General features: G+C 43.7%; 1 protein-coding gene across 1 annotated transcript in view; it reads right to left on the bottom strand.

Moving 5' to 3' along the window:
- The window catches only part of CHRNB3 (cholinergic receptor nicotinic beta 3 subunit), a 187,016-nt gene extending 175,767 nt beyond the window's left edge, over positions 1–11,249 (bottom strand). The window contains exon 1 of the mRNA XM_077275400.1: positions 10,880–11,249. The gene's annotated coding sequence lies outside the window, so the exon portion shown is untranslated. The remainder of the gene's footprint in view (positions 1–10,879) is intronic.
- Positions 11,250–19,033: the final 7,784 nt, after the last annotated feature.

Here is a 19,033-nt window from a genome sequence, read left to right on the forward strand (position 1 = left end):
TAAGTTAACACAAAAAATATATATATTTTTTTTTTTTGGTTTTTTAATTTACATTTTTTTAGATCACTACATGCATAAATTATGTTTCAACAGGAAGCTGAATCAGATGAGGAGCTGTCAGAAGGGGGCGAGACGGGTGGAGAGATGCAAGTGGAGGAGGAACCAAGTGTAAGTAGTGGTGAAACAGTTGCTTCACACATCACACTGCACCATACACAAAACAGATTTTCATACATAACTAAACACAGAAAATATATGCCTACATTACTGAGAATTTGTTTCCTTTATTTCAGGCTGCTGCTGCTGCTGCTCCTGCTGCTGCCGCTGAAGGTTCTCCCAGACACTCCCAGAGTCGGCGGACTCCTCGCCGCGGTCGGCCATCAGTGAGTTTTTTTTTTTGGGGGGAGGGGGATTCTATTGGTACTTTAGTGTTTCAGTGTACTAATTTGTTTGTTTTTCTTCTTTTTTTTTTTTGGCACAGGCTTCACAGCGTGCTCCCGCAGGAGATGACGATGACGATGATGACGACATCGACATAGATGGTCTCATCGAGGAGGTTCGCGAGTGGGAGCCGCTGTGGAACATGGCTGACCGCAAACATTCCGATACCGGTGTCACCCGTCGGCTCTGGGACGAAGTGTGTCACAACCTGTTTCCAAGGTGGGAGAGCCTTCATCCTCAGCAGCTGAGCAAACTAGGTAAGTATTCACTTTCCAGTGATAGTTTTGAGCTGACTGTAATGTATTGCATTTACCAATTTTTTTTTTTTATTATTCTTGTCTTCACAGGTGGAAAGGTTAGGAAGCGGTGGCGGTCACTGAGGGATCGCTTTAAGAGGGAATTTAACGCGGAGATGCAGGCTCCGAGTGGCTCTGCAGGAAGGAAGAGGAGCAAATACAAATATGGCCCGGCCCTCTCCTTCCTGAGGCGAACCATGCTGAGCAGAGTGTAAGTATTCTACAGCCCACTACTAACCATGTTAACCTGTCTACTTAGTTTGCTTTCAGTCAGGGCTTTTTCATATCAATGTATTAATTTCTTTTGTTTTTTCTTTCACAGCACCTTCTCCAGCCACCGGGCGCCTGCATCTTCCTCTGCGCCCTCTGGAGCGATCCCTCCTGAGTCCGCCACTGAGGGCCACGTCGGTAGGCCCCACACCACTGACCCCTCCTCTGACCCCTCTTTCCCCTCCTCTGACCCCTCTGTCCCCTCCACTGCATCCGCCCCAAGCAGTGGAGCATTATTGCAGCCTTCATTGCTCGCATCTGATGCTGAACAGTTAGCGTTCCCTTTACCCCACCCCTCTGATCCTGCCACCTCTAGACCACCATTAGGTTCTTGGCGGCAGCGACAGAGGGGTCAGGAAAGGAGCTATGCTCCTGAGTTCTTACATCTGAATGCATCCTTCCAAGGCTCTTTCAAAATTTTGGGAGAGCAAGTGACTGCTGGTTTCAACATGGTGCAGTCACGCATCAGTGAAACAAGCCAGGAAACCAGCAGTCGCTTGGATAGGCTGTATTCAGCTGTAAACAAAACTAGAAAAAAATTGGAGTGCATGTCCAAAAGAAGTAATAAATATAAAATTTTATTAAATTACATGAGTAAGAACAAACATGTATCACAATACTTTTATAGAACGATACATAGGACTTCAGACAAAGGTAGGCAGTACAGAACGAAAAAACAGTGCTGTTCACTAAAAAACGCCATAAATACAAAAAATTATTATATGCATAATGCAAACAGTAGAAACGGGCACCGAGTCTAGGGTAAAAGAGGCCGTATAGAAAAGTACAAAAAGCCCTGTACACAGGCTCGTAAATTAATTAATCATCCAGTCCACCCATCCCTATCCTCTTACCCGATTGCTGGCGTCAGAAATGAACAGCACCGTTGCCCCAACGGTGCTGTTCATTTCTGACGCCAGTAATCGGGTAAGAGGATAGGGATGGGTGGACTGGATGATTAATTAATTTACGAGCCTGTGTACAGGGCTTTTTGTACTTTTCTATACGGCCTCTTTTACCCTAGACTCGGTGCCCGTTTCTACTGTTTGCATTATGCATATAATAATTTTTTGTATTTATGGCGTTTTTTAGTGAACAGCACTGTTTTTTCGGTCTGTACTGCCTACCTTTGTCTGAAGTCCTATGTATCGTTCTATAAAAGTATTGTGATACATGTTTGTTCTTACTCATGTAATTTAATAAAATTTTATATTTATTACTTCTTTTGGACATGCACTGCAATTTTTTTCTAGTTTTGTTTATATAGCAGGAGTGTCCTTTTTCTATTATTGTGTCTCCTATATTGGCTTCCCCACAGGGGTTGAGAGCATGTGGGAGAACACTAGTCAGTTATTTTTCATCTTGGGTTTGTTTTATTGCATTCAGCTGTAAGTCCAGATCCGGCCAATATTTTTTTCCAATCCATGCTCAGGAGCATGGAGAAGCTTTCTTTTGAGCAACAGATGCGGGTAATGAATACCTGCCATAATGCTCTACTGCAGGCCATTAACGAGCCCCAATCGACCCACACACCTCCCCACACATCCACTACAATTCCACCCCAGGCCCCATTTCCACCCCAGGCCCCACCCCAGGCCCCATTTCCACCCCAGGCCCCACCCCAGGCCCCATTTCCACACCAGGCCCCACCCCAGGCCCCATTTCCACACCATGCCCAACCACAGGCCCCATTTCCACACCATACCCCCCATTACCAAACCCAGCCCCAATACCCACACCAGCACCATTACCAAACCCAGCCCCAATCCCCACACCAGCACCATTACCAAACCCAGCCACAAACCCCACGCCAGCCCCATTACCCAACCCAGTCCCACTACCCAACCCAGTCACAATATCCAACCCAGTCCCCATACCCATCCCGGCCCCAAAACCAAATTCCTTCCCCAGTGTTTTCTTCCTTGCCCAGCTTCCCTTCCCCAATAAGTATTCCCCCTACCCCAACACCACCCCCCTCTGGTCAGCCTACTGTTTTTACCCCCCCTTCCACTGCACCCCAAACAAGTAGGGTTTCCCCACCTATCGACGTGGTCCAACCTTCCAGCCCCTCCTCCCCTCGTATCTCCACCCTCAAACTTTCAAGATTTATAAATGTCTGTTTATGTTAAAAAGTTATTTTCTAACAAAAACTTTGAAAATTTTTTTTAAAAAAGTTTGTACATAAAAAATATATGTTTTTTGGTAAACCAAAAAAAAATTTTGAAAAAAAAAAAGGTCATAAATTTCAGTCTGATTAAAATTCTACTCTGTGTGTGTGTGGATTTCTTAAGGTCATATGGTAACTAATAACAAAGGTAAAATAAAAATAAACACCAGACGTGTCACAGGTATAAAATATTGGTTTTACTAGCAAGAAAACCACTCTTTTGTAATTTATTTTTTTTTTTCTGAAGAAACACATTTTTTACATAAACAAACACTTGGTAAACAGGTTAAACAATCATGTCTTGCCATGGGATCCGCCCGACAGGTGACACAAAATAATCGGCAAACTGGTCCGTCATCCTTGTAACAGAACCTGTAGAGCGAACCGAGCTGCTGCGGTAGTCCCACAAGGTGGTCTCCAACTCTTCGTCATCCAAGGAAACGGGCTCCTTTGAAAGGACAAAGTTGTGGAGCACCACACAGGCTTTAACTACCTCATCTATAGTTGTGGTTTTCAGTTTGATAGCCGTCAGCAGAACTCGCCACTTTGCCGTCAATATGCCAAAAGAACACTCCACTACTCTTCGTGCTCTAGTAAGCCGGTAATTAAAGACCCGCTTGGTATGGGTTAAGTTCCGGCTACTATACGGTTTCAGTAGGTGCGGCGACAGTTGAAAGGCTTCATCACCTACACAGACATATTCCATGGCTGGTTCACTTGTTCCTGGCAGTGGTCTGGCTGACGGGAAATCGTAGCTCTCTCCATAAAGGCAACGACCCATTGGTGAGTTTTTAAAAACTTGCGAATCGTTGGACCGTCCATACGCTCCGATGTCCACGGCAAGGAACCTGCAGTTGGCATCTGCAATAGCCATAAGGACGATGGAGAAATACTTCTTATAATTATAGTACTCCGATCCTGTTCCTGCCGGTTTCGCAATCCGTATGTGTTTCCCGTCAACTGCACCCACACAATTAGGGAAATTGCAAATTTGCTGAAACTCTTCTGCACTTCGCAACCAGATTTCCATGGATGGTTGGGGGATATACTCTGGTTGCAAAGTGGTCCAAATAGCCCGACATGTGTCCTTCACTATTCCTGAAATAGTGGAAATGCCCAGCCTGAATTGGTAATGGAGCGAAGTCATAGATTCACCCGTAGCTAGGAAACTTTAAAAAAAAAAAAAATGTTAGAAAAAATTGCACAGACCAACAAGTTTCAATATGGCACTGTTAATTTTTTTTTAAGGACGGGACACACAATCAAACCAGCATGAAACCGGTGTAAAAAAAAAAGTGGAATGTCCGCCAAGAAAACCAAAATTACATGCTGCAGAAAATAGTGTGCAGTATGCCAGCGCAGTATTGTCTGCAGCATGTAATATAACATTAAAAATGACCAATGACAGAAAAACAAGCAGTTGCATGTCAACAAACCCCCCCCCCAAAAAAAAACTGCAGAAAATGCAACGCAATATTTCAGCGCAGTATTTTCTGCAGTCTGTTATAGAACATTCAATATCAGCAATGACATTTAAATAAAGCAGTGGAATGGCCGCAAAGAAAACCAAAATTACATGCTGCAGAAAATAGTGCGCAGTATGTCAGCACAGTATTGTCTGCAGCATGTAATATAACATTAAAAATGACCAATGACAGGAAAAAAAGCAGTGGAATGTCCGCCAAGAAAACCAAAATTACATGCTGCAGAAAATAGTGCGCAGTATGCCAGCGCAGTATTGTCTGCAGCATGTAATATAACATTAAAAATGACCAATGACAGAAAAACAAGCAGTTGCATGTCAACAAACCCCCCCCCCCAAAAAAACTGCAGAAAATGCAACGCAATATTTCAGCGCAGTATTTTCTGCAGTATGTTATAGAACATTCAATATCAGCAATGACATTTAAAAAAAGCAGTGGAATGGCCGCAAAGAAAACCAAAATTACATGCTGCAGAAAATAGTGTGCAGTATGTCAGCGCAGTATTGTCTGTAGCATGTAATATAACATTAAAAATGACCAATGACAGAAAAAAATAGAGGCTTACCGCAGGGTCACCATCAGCCGCTCCGCCGGTGTGATGGCAAGCCTCATCCTTGTGTCCTGTCTTCGGATGACATCCTCCATTTTTGCAAGCAAAAAGTCAAAATTTTCCAGCCTCATCCGCACGTAGTTATAGAATTTGTGTGGATTGTGCCGCAACTCCAGGTACAGAGTGGACTGGACACCCCGGGTCATCCGTAGTTCATTAATCGGATGAATCCACAGTCGTCTCCGTCTCCGTTGCTGCAGAAGCATCCTACGCCTTTCCGCTGCTGCCTCCTTCTCCCGCACTATGATATCCAGGTGATTCGTCTCAAAGATAACGTCGGTAACCAAACTAGCAATCCTCCCAAGAACACCTTCCATCACTGCCACAAAACTAAAACCCACAAAGATGGGCTGTAAAAACAGTAACTATATAGTTTTCCATATTTTCCAGTAGCCAATCAAATTTGGGAGCCTCCCATTTTAAAAACGGATCCGTCGTAAAAACGGATGCAACGGATGGTAAAAACGGATGCAACGTATGCAACGCATCCAGTATTTTCGACGGAAACGTTAAACGGATTTGCGACGGATCCGTCGAAATGCTGTATGCGTGGCATACGTTTGTCTCCGTTTTTCACTTTTTCGACGCATCCGTTTTTTCGGCAAAAAAGACGTTTTGAGACGGTTTGCAGTTAACGCTAGTGTGAAAGTAGCCTAATTCTTCTACAATCCATATCTAACAGGTGCCACCACTAATTTCCATTACTACCTATAACTGAAAAGACAAGAATAAATTTGGTCCTTGAGGATGGCAAGAGACCTACAGCAACATGAAATGAGGGATTTCTGGCAAGTACTGGCTGTGTACTGCATGTGACAACAATTTTTCATATTTTTCATATGTGTGGCATATAGGGTAGCGTGGCAAGAAAAAATAATTTTTATACAAAGAAAAACATCAAGATCAGCTATGTTTTACTAAAACATATAACAAGTCTGCCAAAAGCATGTGGGAAATGTGTTATGGTCTGAATTGAATTTTCTATCCATAATTCCAAAAGGTATGCTTGACACAAAGCCAATACTGAGCAAAAGAACACCATGCCCACAGTAAAGCAGGGTGGAAGCAGCATTATGCTTTGGAGCTGTTTAACAGCAGCTGGAACTAGGGTTATAGTCAAGGTAGAGGGAATTATGAACAGTACCAAATATCAATTAATTTTGCATCAAAAAAGCTGAAGATTAAGAGAAATGTAACCTTTCCGCTCGACAACGACTCTAAACATATCACAAAATCAGCAAATGAATGGCTTCACAAGGAAATAAAAGTTTTGGCATAACCCAGCCAGATTATACAGATTATATGTGACATTATATGTGGAAAAATTTCAGCAGATCAGTAGATAGAGAATAGATTAGCTAGATAGATATTAGAAGGTTTTGCAAGTATAAACAATATTATGTAATTTTTGCCCATGGCTCCATTTTATCTCAATAATGCCATGGTTCATATTTAGAGCCATTCATGCAGAATAAAAAGTTAAAATATGCAGGTCATGTAGCGTTGCAGGGCAAAATCATTTATACCCTTATGTTTTTCTGAATGTTAGCAAATAGTATGAAGCCCACTTTAAACTTTAAGGTGCAAATACACTTATGTATCAGGCTATGATAGTAGAAAATAAATCCTTATTGCCGGGAATCCCAGCTGCTGACTGATGTGGTTCCTGGCAGTCACTCAGCTTTCTATAATGAAAAGGTTCAGTGTCAGGTTCACTGGTACAGGGATTGCAGACACAGGATTTCAATTATTCATTGTTATTCACTTTGACCTTAATGACCGTCATGAAATCTGTTTCTAAAGGCAGAAAGACGAGAGGAGCGACCATTTTTGAAAGTAGTAGTTAATGTTAGCATGGCATTTATTCAAAGACTTTTATGTAAAGGCAAAAAGGAAGGAAGAAAACATCTACCGTAAATTTGAATGATGAAATATTAAAAGCTCAAACCCTTGAGAAGCAGAGGGCACTTAAATTCTATCTGATGGATAAGTAGACCATCTGCTAATTACTTTATAAAAACATTTTATGCTGTCTTAACTCCCCCAAAAAATTACTCAAAATGAATCTGCTTTCTATCTAATATTGTGATGCTGAGTCACTTCTCACAGGAAAGCCGTGAGGTGGGAAGTCAAGGTGTCCGAGTTCAAATGCCAGGAGGGTATGTCATAGACAAAAGGATAATACAAAAAGGATAGTCAAAGACAAAGTATGGGGTCAGAAAACCAGGGTCCGAGTGCATCAAGGTAAAATAATACAAACGGGTAATCAAAAAAGGCAAATCCAAGGTCTGGCAACACTGATCAGAATATCAGAATACAGAGCACAAAGCAAACACACCACTGAGCTAAAAGCTACAACTGGCAAGGACTGATAATAACCTGCCAGCTAAAAAGCCAAGTAATCACCCAGAACGGGTGACACCTGTAAGACCCTAAGGGCCAAGCCAGATTGGGCAGCCGGGCTATCAATCACAATTCCGACAGTCCAGCACACCCGTGCCTCAGATTGGGCGACTGGGCTGTCACTCACAATACTGACAGCTCAGCTCACTCCTATGCTATAGAGCGGCTGAGCTGTCACTCACAGTGTGGTGGAATCGTGATAAATATGTTTTTTTGCCAAGTGTTATCAGTCTCAACTGGCAGAGAAATTGAGGCAGATTACAAGAAGTGGAGCTGATATTTGTCTCTATTCTCATGCACAGTGCATGCTGGGAACTGAGGAAAGGCAGTTCCAGCATCTATTGCGCTGGCAGAATGACAATAAAGAGGAACTGGTTGCGGAAACAATCACAAGAATTGGGACAATTCCTGGACATATTAGATGGGTATGTAAGCAGTTTTATTTGTTGCAGGTGATAAAGGCGGTGAAACCATGCTTTTACTCTAAATATTCAGGAAAGGAAAGATACGCTTAAAAATGTTTAATGCTGGATGCTAAATTTATATTAATTCATCATAATATATCATAATCTTTATTACCAGATTTCACTTGTTTTATTATTGCTTAATGGTATTATTGGAACTAAATATTAAATAGAGTTCATTATTTAATCTATGATAAAACTAAAATGTCAAATGATCCAGGAGGACAAGTATTGTGGAATCTCCACTGGACTGAGCATTCTTGCAAGGGGCACAGTTTCTATGCAAAGCTCAGCAGTTGAAATTAGTTCTTCAGAGGCTGCTGCGCTCTACGTAAGCCGCACTAGCGACTGAAATGATAAAGCTCTCAGTACAATGACGTGAGCTTTATCATCTTGGTCTCTGCCTGTACAGAGAGCATCAGTAAATAACAAAGTCATTTTGACTGCTGCGCTTTGCATAGGCATCGGCTGAGATGACCGAGGTTGAGCAGCTAATGAGTGAAGATAGTATTAAAAGGGAAATGTCAGCAGGTTTTTGGTTACCTCATCTGAGAGGCAAAGAGAATTTGAATCTATGTATCACCTTCTTTACTGGATGCAGCCATTCTGACACAATCAGAGCTATTAGTGTCACAAGTCATTAAGGGATTCGTGGCAGCTCTGGGTCTGCTCGAATTTAAAAGTAGTTTTTTTTCCTATGGTCCTGCAATAGTTAATGTCAGTCTCTTGCAGGTAGATTCTTTTAGACTGGTCAGTTGATGTTGGTAACAACTCCCACCTTCCTTTAAACTGACCTGCTGATTGTCGGTTATAGAGCTCTTCTTCTATGCAGAAGGCTGGTCATCGGCGCATGGAGCCATCCTGGTCCCGGCAGTATAGAAATCCAATGTGCAAGAAAAGTTGTCTCCAGTGATCACAGGAGATATGATTCTAAAAACTTGACGTTTATATATCATCATATTAAAAAGCACAGATATGCAGATATGAGCAATCCCAGTGCAAGGAATGATGTTTCAACTACACGGTCTTAATCATGGCTGAACTCTGTGTTTCAGCCTCTGTCTCCTGCTGTCTTCAGATTACATAGGAAAAACCTGCTGACAGATTCCCGTTAAATCTCACTCCTCTTGGTATCTATTTTGAACTGTGATTTTGCTACGCTGTAATGTCTTGTCTATTGTCTGTACAAATCCCCTCTATAATTTGTAAAGCGCTGTGGAATATGTTGGCGCTATATAAATAAAATTATTATTATGTATTATTATTATTATTTTAAATCACATGCACTGCACTGTGCTTTCTTGCATCTACAATTGTGGTTTTGTAAGAGGAGAGGCAAAGGCTTGCTGAGAGAGTTGTCTCAGATTTGTATAGAAAAAAAATGGAAACAAAAAGGACAAAAACTCTTCACTATTGTGTTGAATTAACACGTTTTGAAATGCCTCTTCTAAACCTAACTAAGGCTAAGTTTATGTTTATTGCTAAAGTAAAAATAAATAGTTCCATAAAAAAATGTAATAAAAAATTATAAGCATGTATAACTTTTTATTTTTGAAATTTTATGTTGGACTTAAGGAAAATTCAGGAAAAATAAAGCTGAAGGGCAAGCTATAGTTACATTAGTGCTTTTCTTCCTTTTTTTTCTAATTTGATAGAACTTGTGTAATCATGGAGAGCTGCTGAAATCAGGGCTGCCACTAGAAATTTCGGGGACCCATAGTGGCAAAATTTTCGGGGCCCCCTTTAGACTGCGCCCAGGCTCCACCCCAGCCCCGCCTCCATGCTCCACCCCTCGAACTGTCCACAGTCCCACCGCTCTCTCTTGGAAAAACTCCACTTCTCACCTATCACCTGGCAGCACGGTGGCGCAGTGGATAGCACAGCAGCCTTGCACCTTGCAGCAATGGGTTCAAGCCCCACTAAGGACAACATCTGCAAAGAGTTTGTATGTTCTCTCCGTGTTTGCGTGGGTTTCCTCTGGGTACTCCATTTTCCTCCCACATTCCAAAGACATACTGATAGGGAATTTAGATTGTGAGCCCCAACGGGGACAGCGACGATAATGTGTGCAAACTGTAAAGAGCTGCGGAATATGTTAGCGCTATCTAAAAATAAAGATTATTATTATTATTATCACACATTAACAGTTCCCATCACCAGATCACACATATAGCCAGCAGCTTTTGTTTTGGCCAAAAAAAATTTAAAGCCACCACCATAACACGGTAGACACTTTTGGCCGGGCCCTACTCTGCTGTAACCTATTAAATATTTGTTAAAATATGCAATACAATTTAGGTATATTTTTATTTATTTTTCAATTTTTAAAATGACCAATAATATCACATACAAGGAACAAATACCGCTACACCATGACCAGATGACATATTACCACCACAGTGATCGAATAATATCACATACAAAGAACAAATACCACTACACCATGACCAGACCGCATATTACCACCACAGTGATCGAATAATATCACATACAAGGAACAAATACCGCAACACCGTGTCCAGACCACATATTACCACCACATAGTGACTGAATACTACAATTCTGATCAGTAATAAAAAAAAGCACCATACTATCACCATAAGTGCCATTATACACAGGAGATCTGTACTTAGTATGCAGTGTCTGTGTACAGATAATACAGTGATCACTAGTGAAATTATACACAAGAGCTCTGTATATAGTATACAGTGTATAGTGTCAGTGTATAGGTAACACTGACTCACCAGTGACGTCTCTAGGTGAAGTCCTTCATCTTTCATCCAGCACAGACCGCCATCATTTCATCCAGCCAGGACTCGTCTCTGCAGAAAATAACATAGTTATCTCGAGCTCCGCTTGTAGAACACATTACTTAATTTTTCCCAACTTCTACATTACACCACATGAAGAAAAAGAGGCGACATAGTATCACTCTACACAGTAACAGGACCGCCCCCTCATTTAAAACAGTATACTCAAAAAATAAAATAAATACATCACTACAGTAATAATATCCCTAAATTAGTCTCTATGGTAATAATATTCCCCATCCTGGCCACCGTGTGTCTCATTCCTGGCGTCAGCCATATGTTCTCCCATCCTGCCCTCATGAGAATCGATTCTGCCCCATATGATCTCCCCATCCTGCCCAATATGATCGCCACATGTGATCTCTCCATCCTGCCCCATCTGTCTCCATCATATCAATCCTGTCCCATGATCCTGCACGATCTGTCTCCAATTCTGCCCCCAGTGTCTCCAATCATGCCCCATGTCTCCATTCTGCCCCCTATGTCTCCAATCATGCCCCCTGTGTCTCCATTCTGCCCCATCTGTCTCCAATCCTCCCCCATCTGTCTCCAGTCATGCCCCCATGTCTCTTATCATGCCCCGTATCTCCATTCTGCCCCCATGTCCAGCATTCTGCCCCCATGTCCAGCATTCTGCCCCAGCGTGTCCAGCATTCTGCCCCCATGTCCAGCATACTGCCCCGTGTCCAGTATTCTGCCCCCGTATCCAGCATTCTGCCCCCGTGTCCAGCATTGTGCCCCCGTGTCCAACATTCTGCCCCAGCGTGTCCAGCATTCTGCCCCAGCGTGTCCAGCATTCTGCCCCCGTGTCCAGCATTCTGCCCCAGCGTGTCCAGCATTCTGCCCCCGTGTCCAGCATTCTGCCCCAGCGTGTCCAGCATTCTGCCCCCATGTCCAGCATTCTGCCCCCGTGTCCAGCATTCTGCCCCCGTGTCCAGCATTCTGCCCCAGCATGTCCAGCATTCTGCCCCCGTGTCCAGCATACTGCCCGTGTCCAGCATACTGCCCCGTGTCCAGCATTCTGCCCCCGTGTCCAGCATTCTTCCCCAGCGTGTCCAGCATTCTGCCCCCGTGTCCAGCATTCTGCCCCCGTGTCCAGCATTCTGCCCCCGTGTCCAGCATTCTGCCCCAGCGTGTCCAGCATTCTGCCCCCATGTCCAGCATTCTGCCCCCATGTCCAGCATTCTGCCCCCGTGTCCAGCATTCTGCCCCCGTGTCCAGCATTCTGCCCCCGTGTCCAGCATTCTGCCCCAGCGTGTCCAGCATTCTGCCCCCATGTCCAGCATACTGCCCCGTGTCCAGCATACTGCCCCCGTGTCCAGCATTCTGCCCCCGTGTCCAGCATTCTTCCCCAGCGTGTCCTGCATTCTGCCCCGGGCACCGCTGGATCGCCACTCTCAAAGAAAAAAAAACACAAGTTCTTACCTGGCTGCGCTCCTGCGCCGGTGGAAGCTCCCTCCAGGCTCTACGCAGGTGAAGACGCACCACTCGCCGGGCCCGGCGGCTGGCAATGACGTCAGACGCCGGCGACTGCGCACTGCGGCCCTACTCAGCTGCCAGCCTCCGACTGGCTGGCGGCTGTTAACTATTGACGTGCGGGCGCTGGCCCGCACGTCAATAGCATGTCGCAGCGCCTGCAGGGGCCCCTCTGCCCACCGGGCCCCATACGTCAGTCATGGCTGTAATGCCCTGATGGCGGCCCTGGCTGTAATTGCAGGATAACGCACAATAACCAGTAGGCTAAAATGATTTGATGATAGGAAACCGCCTTAATCTGTAATACATAACATTTCACAAAGTGGAAAAATGGAACAGGTAGCCATGCATTAATTTATAGGGCTTGAAAAGACACAGAAGGAGGAGGAAAAGTTATATGTTGAACAGACCATGTAAATTGAAAGTGGCACATTGTCTGCTTCATTCTCTCCTGGGCAGCGGACTTGTTAGATCTAGAATTTTCCTTTTATGTTCAAACACACCTGAGTCCTATCTCTAAGTTCAAAGCCAAATGGACCAGTGTGAAATTCCCAGGATTGCGTATGACATTACAGGAGCTGATGATCAGCATTGCCTATTGTCTGTCTGGAACCAGTCCACACTTTCTGAGTGGTGGGATACAACACCTTCTTGACATCTCATAAGCCAGATGATGCTGTCTATCTTGGGACTACTTTCAATCAAGAATTTCAAAACACCACAACCCAGACGTAATTATCTACAGCCATGTGGGAAGGAAAAGATAGCAATATGCATTCATTGTCATTGCTGTAAATAATAGCTTCTTTCAGCACTTTGATGTCCTACTGAATAAACAGAATACTGTAGAATGTAAGTCCGCAAGGACAGGGTCCTCTCCCCTCTGTACCAGTCTGTCATCATAAATTTGTGAACTGTAAATGATATCTATAACCCTGTATGTAACCCCTTTCTCATGTACAGCACCATGGAATTAATGGTGCTATATAAATAATAATAATAATAATAATAATATATTGATAATATTCTGAAAGCCATTCTCAGATTACTGAATGTAATGTCCCTCCGACACTGACATTGTCAATGTATGATGCATTATTTTCAAGAAATACTGTAATATGGCTTTAAGGAGGCTGATCAAGGGTGAGTATGAAATAAGGCTACTTTCACACATCAGTTTTTTTGGTTTCAGGCTAAATCCGGCAAATTTGTAAAAAAAAACGGATCCGGCGTAAATTGTGAAAAACTGATCCGTTTTTTAGCTGGATCCGGCTTTCTTTAATGCACATGGATTTTTGACTTCCTGATTCAGGGGACGAGAGGGAGAGGGAGAGGGAGAATCGAAAATGAAGCTTCTGGGCATGCTCAATGTGTAAAAAACGGATTCGGTAGCCGGAACCGTTCATTCACACACCCGTTCCATGCGTTTATTGCCGGAAATGTCCCTTCAGGCTTTTTCGCCGCACAGAAAAAACATTGCATTGAACGTTTTTTGTGTCCGGCAAAAAAGCCTGAAGGGATGGATCCGGTACAAAACGGATGAAACGCATGTCCTTCAGGCACAGTCCCGCACTAATACAACTCTATGGGAAAAAAACGGATCCGGCATTAAAAAAAAGGATCGATTTTTTTAAAAATATTGCCGGATTGTGCCTGAAACAAAAAACCTGATGTGTGAAAGTAGCCTTAGTTATTAAAAACATATCACTCTTTTCTATGGGCCCTTTAGGTGTAGCACATTTTATTGGCCACATTGGTCATATACTGGTGCGCCATTGCTGCAGGCATGCAAATGGAGGGCCCGCCAGGGTCATGGGGTACTCGGGCTGGGTCCGACGGTTCATAAGGGGGTTGTCACGGCAGCAGTGACCCTGTCTGTGGCCCTGGGCATCCAATAAAAGTCAAATGAAATTAAAGGGGAATAAAGTTTATGGGGAGATTGTTCGTGATGTCACCCGTGGTGTTCGGCAATGGATGGCCGACACTGCGGATCAGGTCCACTGGGGCAGTTGGTGACGGAGCAGAGTTGGTACAGCTCTCCATGGGTAGAGCTAGGCCCCAGGGCAGTTATGGTGTTAAATGTGATGGTGGTGGTCGTAGTACAGGGCAGGTGGCACAGCAATAAATCAGAGGGTGCAGTTTCCACACTTTACTCACAGTTCTTTTAGGCAGTACCCAGCCGGGTGTTGTGTCCTCTGGGTTTGTAGTCCAGCCAGCTCTCAGGTAATTTGGAGTACCCTTTGCCAGGACCCTCTTCTTATGTTCCTTTCTTGGCTGTCTCACTGCGCTGGCTCCCGCCTCTCCTACCCTACGCCTTCACACACAGTGTCTCAAGCCAGCAGCCCTGGACCTTGTCGGGCGACATCCTCCTGGTCCCCTTGATCCTATGTGGCCGTCTTTTTGGTGAATGTGTGTGGCACGTACAGTTACCACAACCTTCGGCTTGCTAGCTGAGCCTTGTAGTTCTCCACTGGTCTGGAGGCTGGTTCACCCACTGAGACCTGGTCCCTCCAACCAACTACGATCTGCATGGATTCGGGCCCCACGTGTGGCTTCCTCACTACCCATGCCCCTATGACCCCTTCTTCCTCTCTCACTCTCTGGAACTTTTCTCTATCCTCCTTGTTCTCTCTCTCTGTTCTCTGGTGCTGGGACGAGCTCCTCACTGCTCAAGTCCCCAGCTCCAACTGTCTAACTCTCTAACTCCTCCCTCTTGTTTCCATAACAACTCTACTCTCTCCACCCACACCCTCTACCTAGATCCCTCCAGGCCTATAGAGGTCTAGTGTTGGATGCTAGCATGTGGGTACTGGGTAGTGTCCCCTCCTTACCCGAGAGCAGAGTACCACACCTCTGGCTGAGGTGCAGTACCTCTGTGGTGACTGGACCCTCAGGGGTGCCACAAAAAGACAAAATGGGGCCATGGGAGCATCATCGTTAGGATGGTAGAAGATTTGGCAAAAAGTTCAAATGATCATGAGATTCTTAGTTTACATTTTAATCAAAGTGCATAATTCCACTGCAAAATCATGCCAACCTCTGTAAAGGGAACTTGTCATCATGGAAAACACTATTGACTTGCAGATAGGAGGCTAATCTGCAAATAAATAGTGTTACAATTAGGCTTGGCTGCTTAAGTCTACGTTCACACTTGCATACCTGTTGTGAATTCTGCTCTTGGGCTCCCTCCGATGGTTATAAGTGGTAGTGCTGCTGTCTCTGGATCGCAGCATTCATCAGGTGTGTCAAGTTTTTGCAATCCTGACTGGGCTATTTAGCCTTGCTTGACCCTTTAGTCAGTGCCAGTTTTCCATTGTTCCTGGAGGATTCACATCCTTGCCTGCTCTCTCCTGCTTTGCTGTTCCTTTCAACAAAGATAAGTTCTGGCCTTGATTTTTGCTGTCCACATGCTGTGGCCTTATTGTTCAGTTCTTTTCCATGTTTTCGTCTTGTCCAGCTTGGTCTGAATAAGGATTTGTTTAGCCAAGCTGGTATCTCTGGAGATGCAGATATACCCTCCATATCTTTAGTTAGCTGTGGAGATTTTTGTATTTTCTGTGGTGGATATTTTCTAGTGTTTTAATACTGACCGCATAGTACTCTGTCCTATCCTTTCTATTTAGCTAGAAGTGGCCTCCTTTGCTAAATTCTGATTTCAGTCTGTGTATGTTTTTTCCCTCTCCTCTCACAGTCAATATTTGTGGGGGGCTGGCTATCCTTTGGGAATTTTCTCTGAGGGAAGATAGTTTTCCCTTTTCTATCTCTAGGGGTAATTAGTCCTCCGGCTGTGTCGAGATGTCTAGGGAGTGATAGGTACATTCCACGGCTACTTCTAGTTGCGGTGTTAAGTTCAGGGTCTGCGGTCAGTACAGGTACCACCTTCTCCAGAGTACTTCTCATGCTGCTCTTAGGTCACCAGATCATAACACATACCCAGGCTTTGTGGACGGCTGCGTACTTCCTCCCTGAAGCTCCAGCCATTTCCACATTTCTTCCTTTTAGGTCCGCCTACTTCTGCATGCGTCCTGCATACCTATCTTTAACATTGGGTACACAGGACATGCGGATGTATGCCGATGCGTCATTTTGACGTGCCCGCCGACCGCACGGGAATGCAACAAGTTCGCAAAGCCCCCATACGCAAGTGTGAACGAAGTCTTAGTGAAAGTGTGGGCACAGGGAGAAAATTAACTTATTTCCTCCTATGAGCCTCCGGTTTTCAGTCATAAGGGTGTGAATGGAGCAGCTACAGTCACCGCATTGCTCACTATATTATAAGTGGCAGCTGTAATCATGCCCTTGCACCTTGATTGACAACTGGCTCTGTAGCCCATCTGTGCAGAGTGAGCTCTCAATTAAAGTGTCGGTGTGTGCTTACAGCCACAGCTAACAGTATAGTAATTGATGCCGTGAGCAGTGACTGTAACAGTTTTGTGCATGTCCTTATGACTGTAAGATGGCAGCTTTCGGGAGGTTTTAAATAAGTTCATGTTCTCCTGATAGCTGCACTTCCAGTAAAGTGGCTGGGCAACATTTATTGTGTATCCTTATATCTACAAATAAATCCCATTTTCCAAGGGGACAAGTTTAATTTAAGTAGGTCTCTTCTTTATTAAATGCAGCACTGCCTGGAAACCACCAGCTTCAGTGTCAGACTGGTAAGCCAAGGGCCCACCTGTGACTTTGACCCTGTTCAGCTACACCTAAATACTACATTACACTCATTCACAATTTTTTCATTATGTTTCTATATAATAGTAAACTGCTTGGTTTGTAAATGAATTACAGGATGCTGCTCTTGTCTGTGCATAGTGGAAAGTTTATTGTGCCAACTACTTCTCATTTCAGTGAGTGGGGTCCACTCCTGCACAGGAGCCCACAGGGAGATTCACCTGTGCCACTGTGGACTAGTCTGAACATGGGCAAGTTATAAACTCAATTGGTTTTACAATTTTCTTCAAGAGACAGTACCACTGGTGCCTACAAGCTATGTATCGCATCTCGGCCCTAATCACCTATGATCCTTTGTAGTTTCTCTGTACAATCTATCTCTTGAAAGTTCCGTTACTTACTAACCACATCTCCCATGCGTTCAGTTTTTGGGACATTAAGGGTATGTTTCCACGGTCAGTAATCGGCAGCACTTTGGACGCAGCACATGTCCGCTGCGTCCAAAGTGCTGCTGGCTTTTGAATGCAGGTGATTCCGCATGTGTTCATTGAACCTTACGAAATCACCGCATCCTATACATTGGACGGTGATATTTATCTTGCGGTCACTGAGCATCTCCGCAAGATAAATTGACATGCTGCGGTCTGGAATGTTGCGCCACATGTCCATCTCCGTAGGTGATAAAAAAATTACATAGATCCAAAAAGTGCTGAGCAAAGAATGCCAGAGAAATGTACCAGAATATATGTAATAGTATACAAAATACCACGAGGGGTTACAGTCCCGTGTGCACACGCTCCCCGACGCGCGTTTCGGTTTGACTTCCTTCGTCAGGGGGAGGTTTGCATATTCGGTATTGATGTATTTTTTTGATCACTTGACACTTTATTGCAACTCATGCACATTGAGTACATATGTACCTATATATTTATCTATTCTGACACTTTATGCACTAACATTGTTTTTATCAGATTTGTATGATTTTATACCAATTTACCTAGAGGGCTCTTATTTATTTTATAATTTAAATATTATCTTTTCATTGTACCATGCTGTGTGCACATTGTGGTTTTAACTCTTTTGTTATTGTGATTTGCCTTATTGCCATATGAAATTTTTTTAATCAATAAAATACTTCTATTATATTGATTTCTTGTCTGGTATTTCTCCTTTTTAATCTGTGCCTTGGTTTTGGCTTCACTTTGCACCGAGTGGTTAACCACTTTCTTGGTTCTGCTACACACTTGATTCATTTCATATATGCATTCATTTATACATATAGATATTAATTGATTTTACTATTTTATATTTTTGTTAATCTTGTGTGTTGTAGTTTTGGTTGCCGAACAATACTGGATGGCTGGGCTCCAACATAGAACGTTACGTGGTAACTGCTTCTATCCCAGTCTCTATAGCCCATCCAGATGGTTTGGGTACCCTGGTCGACTAACTCCTAGACTCTAATACCTGGAGGAAGTCCTCCTTCTCTTAACTGCAGCTGACCCCTCCTATAGTGAACTATGTACAGAGTATGTACTAACTAGAGACTGTCGGCACTCCATCTTGTGGACTACATGAGCACTGCACTTTCCCTATGTCAAAACTATTATACATAGCAAGACAAGTATGTACATTTATACAAATAAAGACAAAGAGGAATATTAACACTAAAGAAGGGAGTGGAGTATTACACAGTCCCGGAATACCCCTTACATGTGCATTTGCAAACATTAATCTGGCTTTTTTATGTTTCTTATGGAGTAAAGACTTCTTCCTGGCAGAATGGCCTTTCAACATGTTGATACCGTACTTGTTTCACTGTGGATATTGACAAAATCTTACCAGCTTCCGAAATCATCTTCACAAGGTCTTTTGCTTTTGTCCTTGAGTTAATATGCACATGTCGGACCAAAGCACGTTCATCTCTGGGACACCGAACCC

This window comes from Ranitomeya variabilis, chromosome 1, assembly GCF_051348905.1.
Source record: "Ranitomeya variabilis isolate aRanVar5 chromosome 1, aRanVar5.hap1, whole genome shotgun sequence".
Lineage (NCBI taxonomy): Eukaryota > Metazoa > Chordata > Amphibia > Anura > Dendrobatidae > Ranitomeya > Ranitomeya variabilis.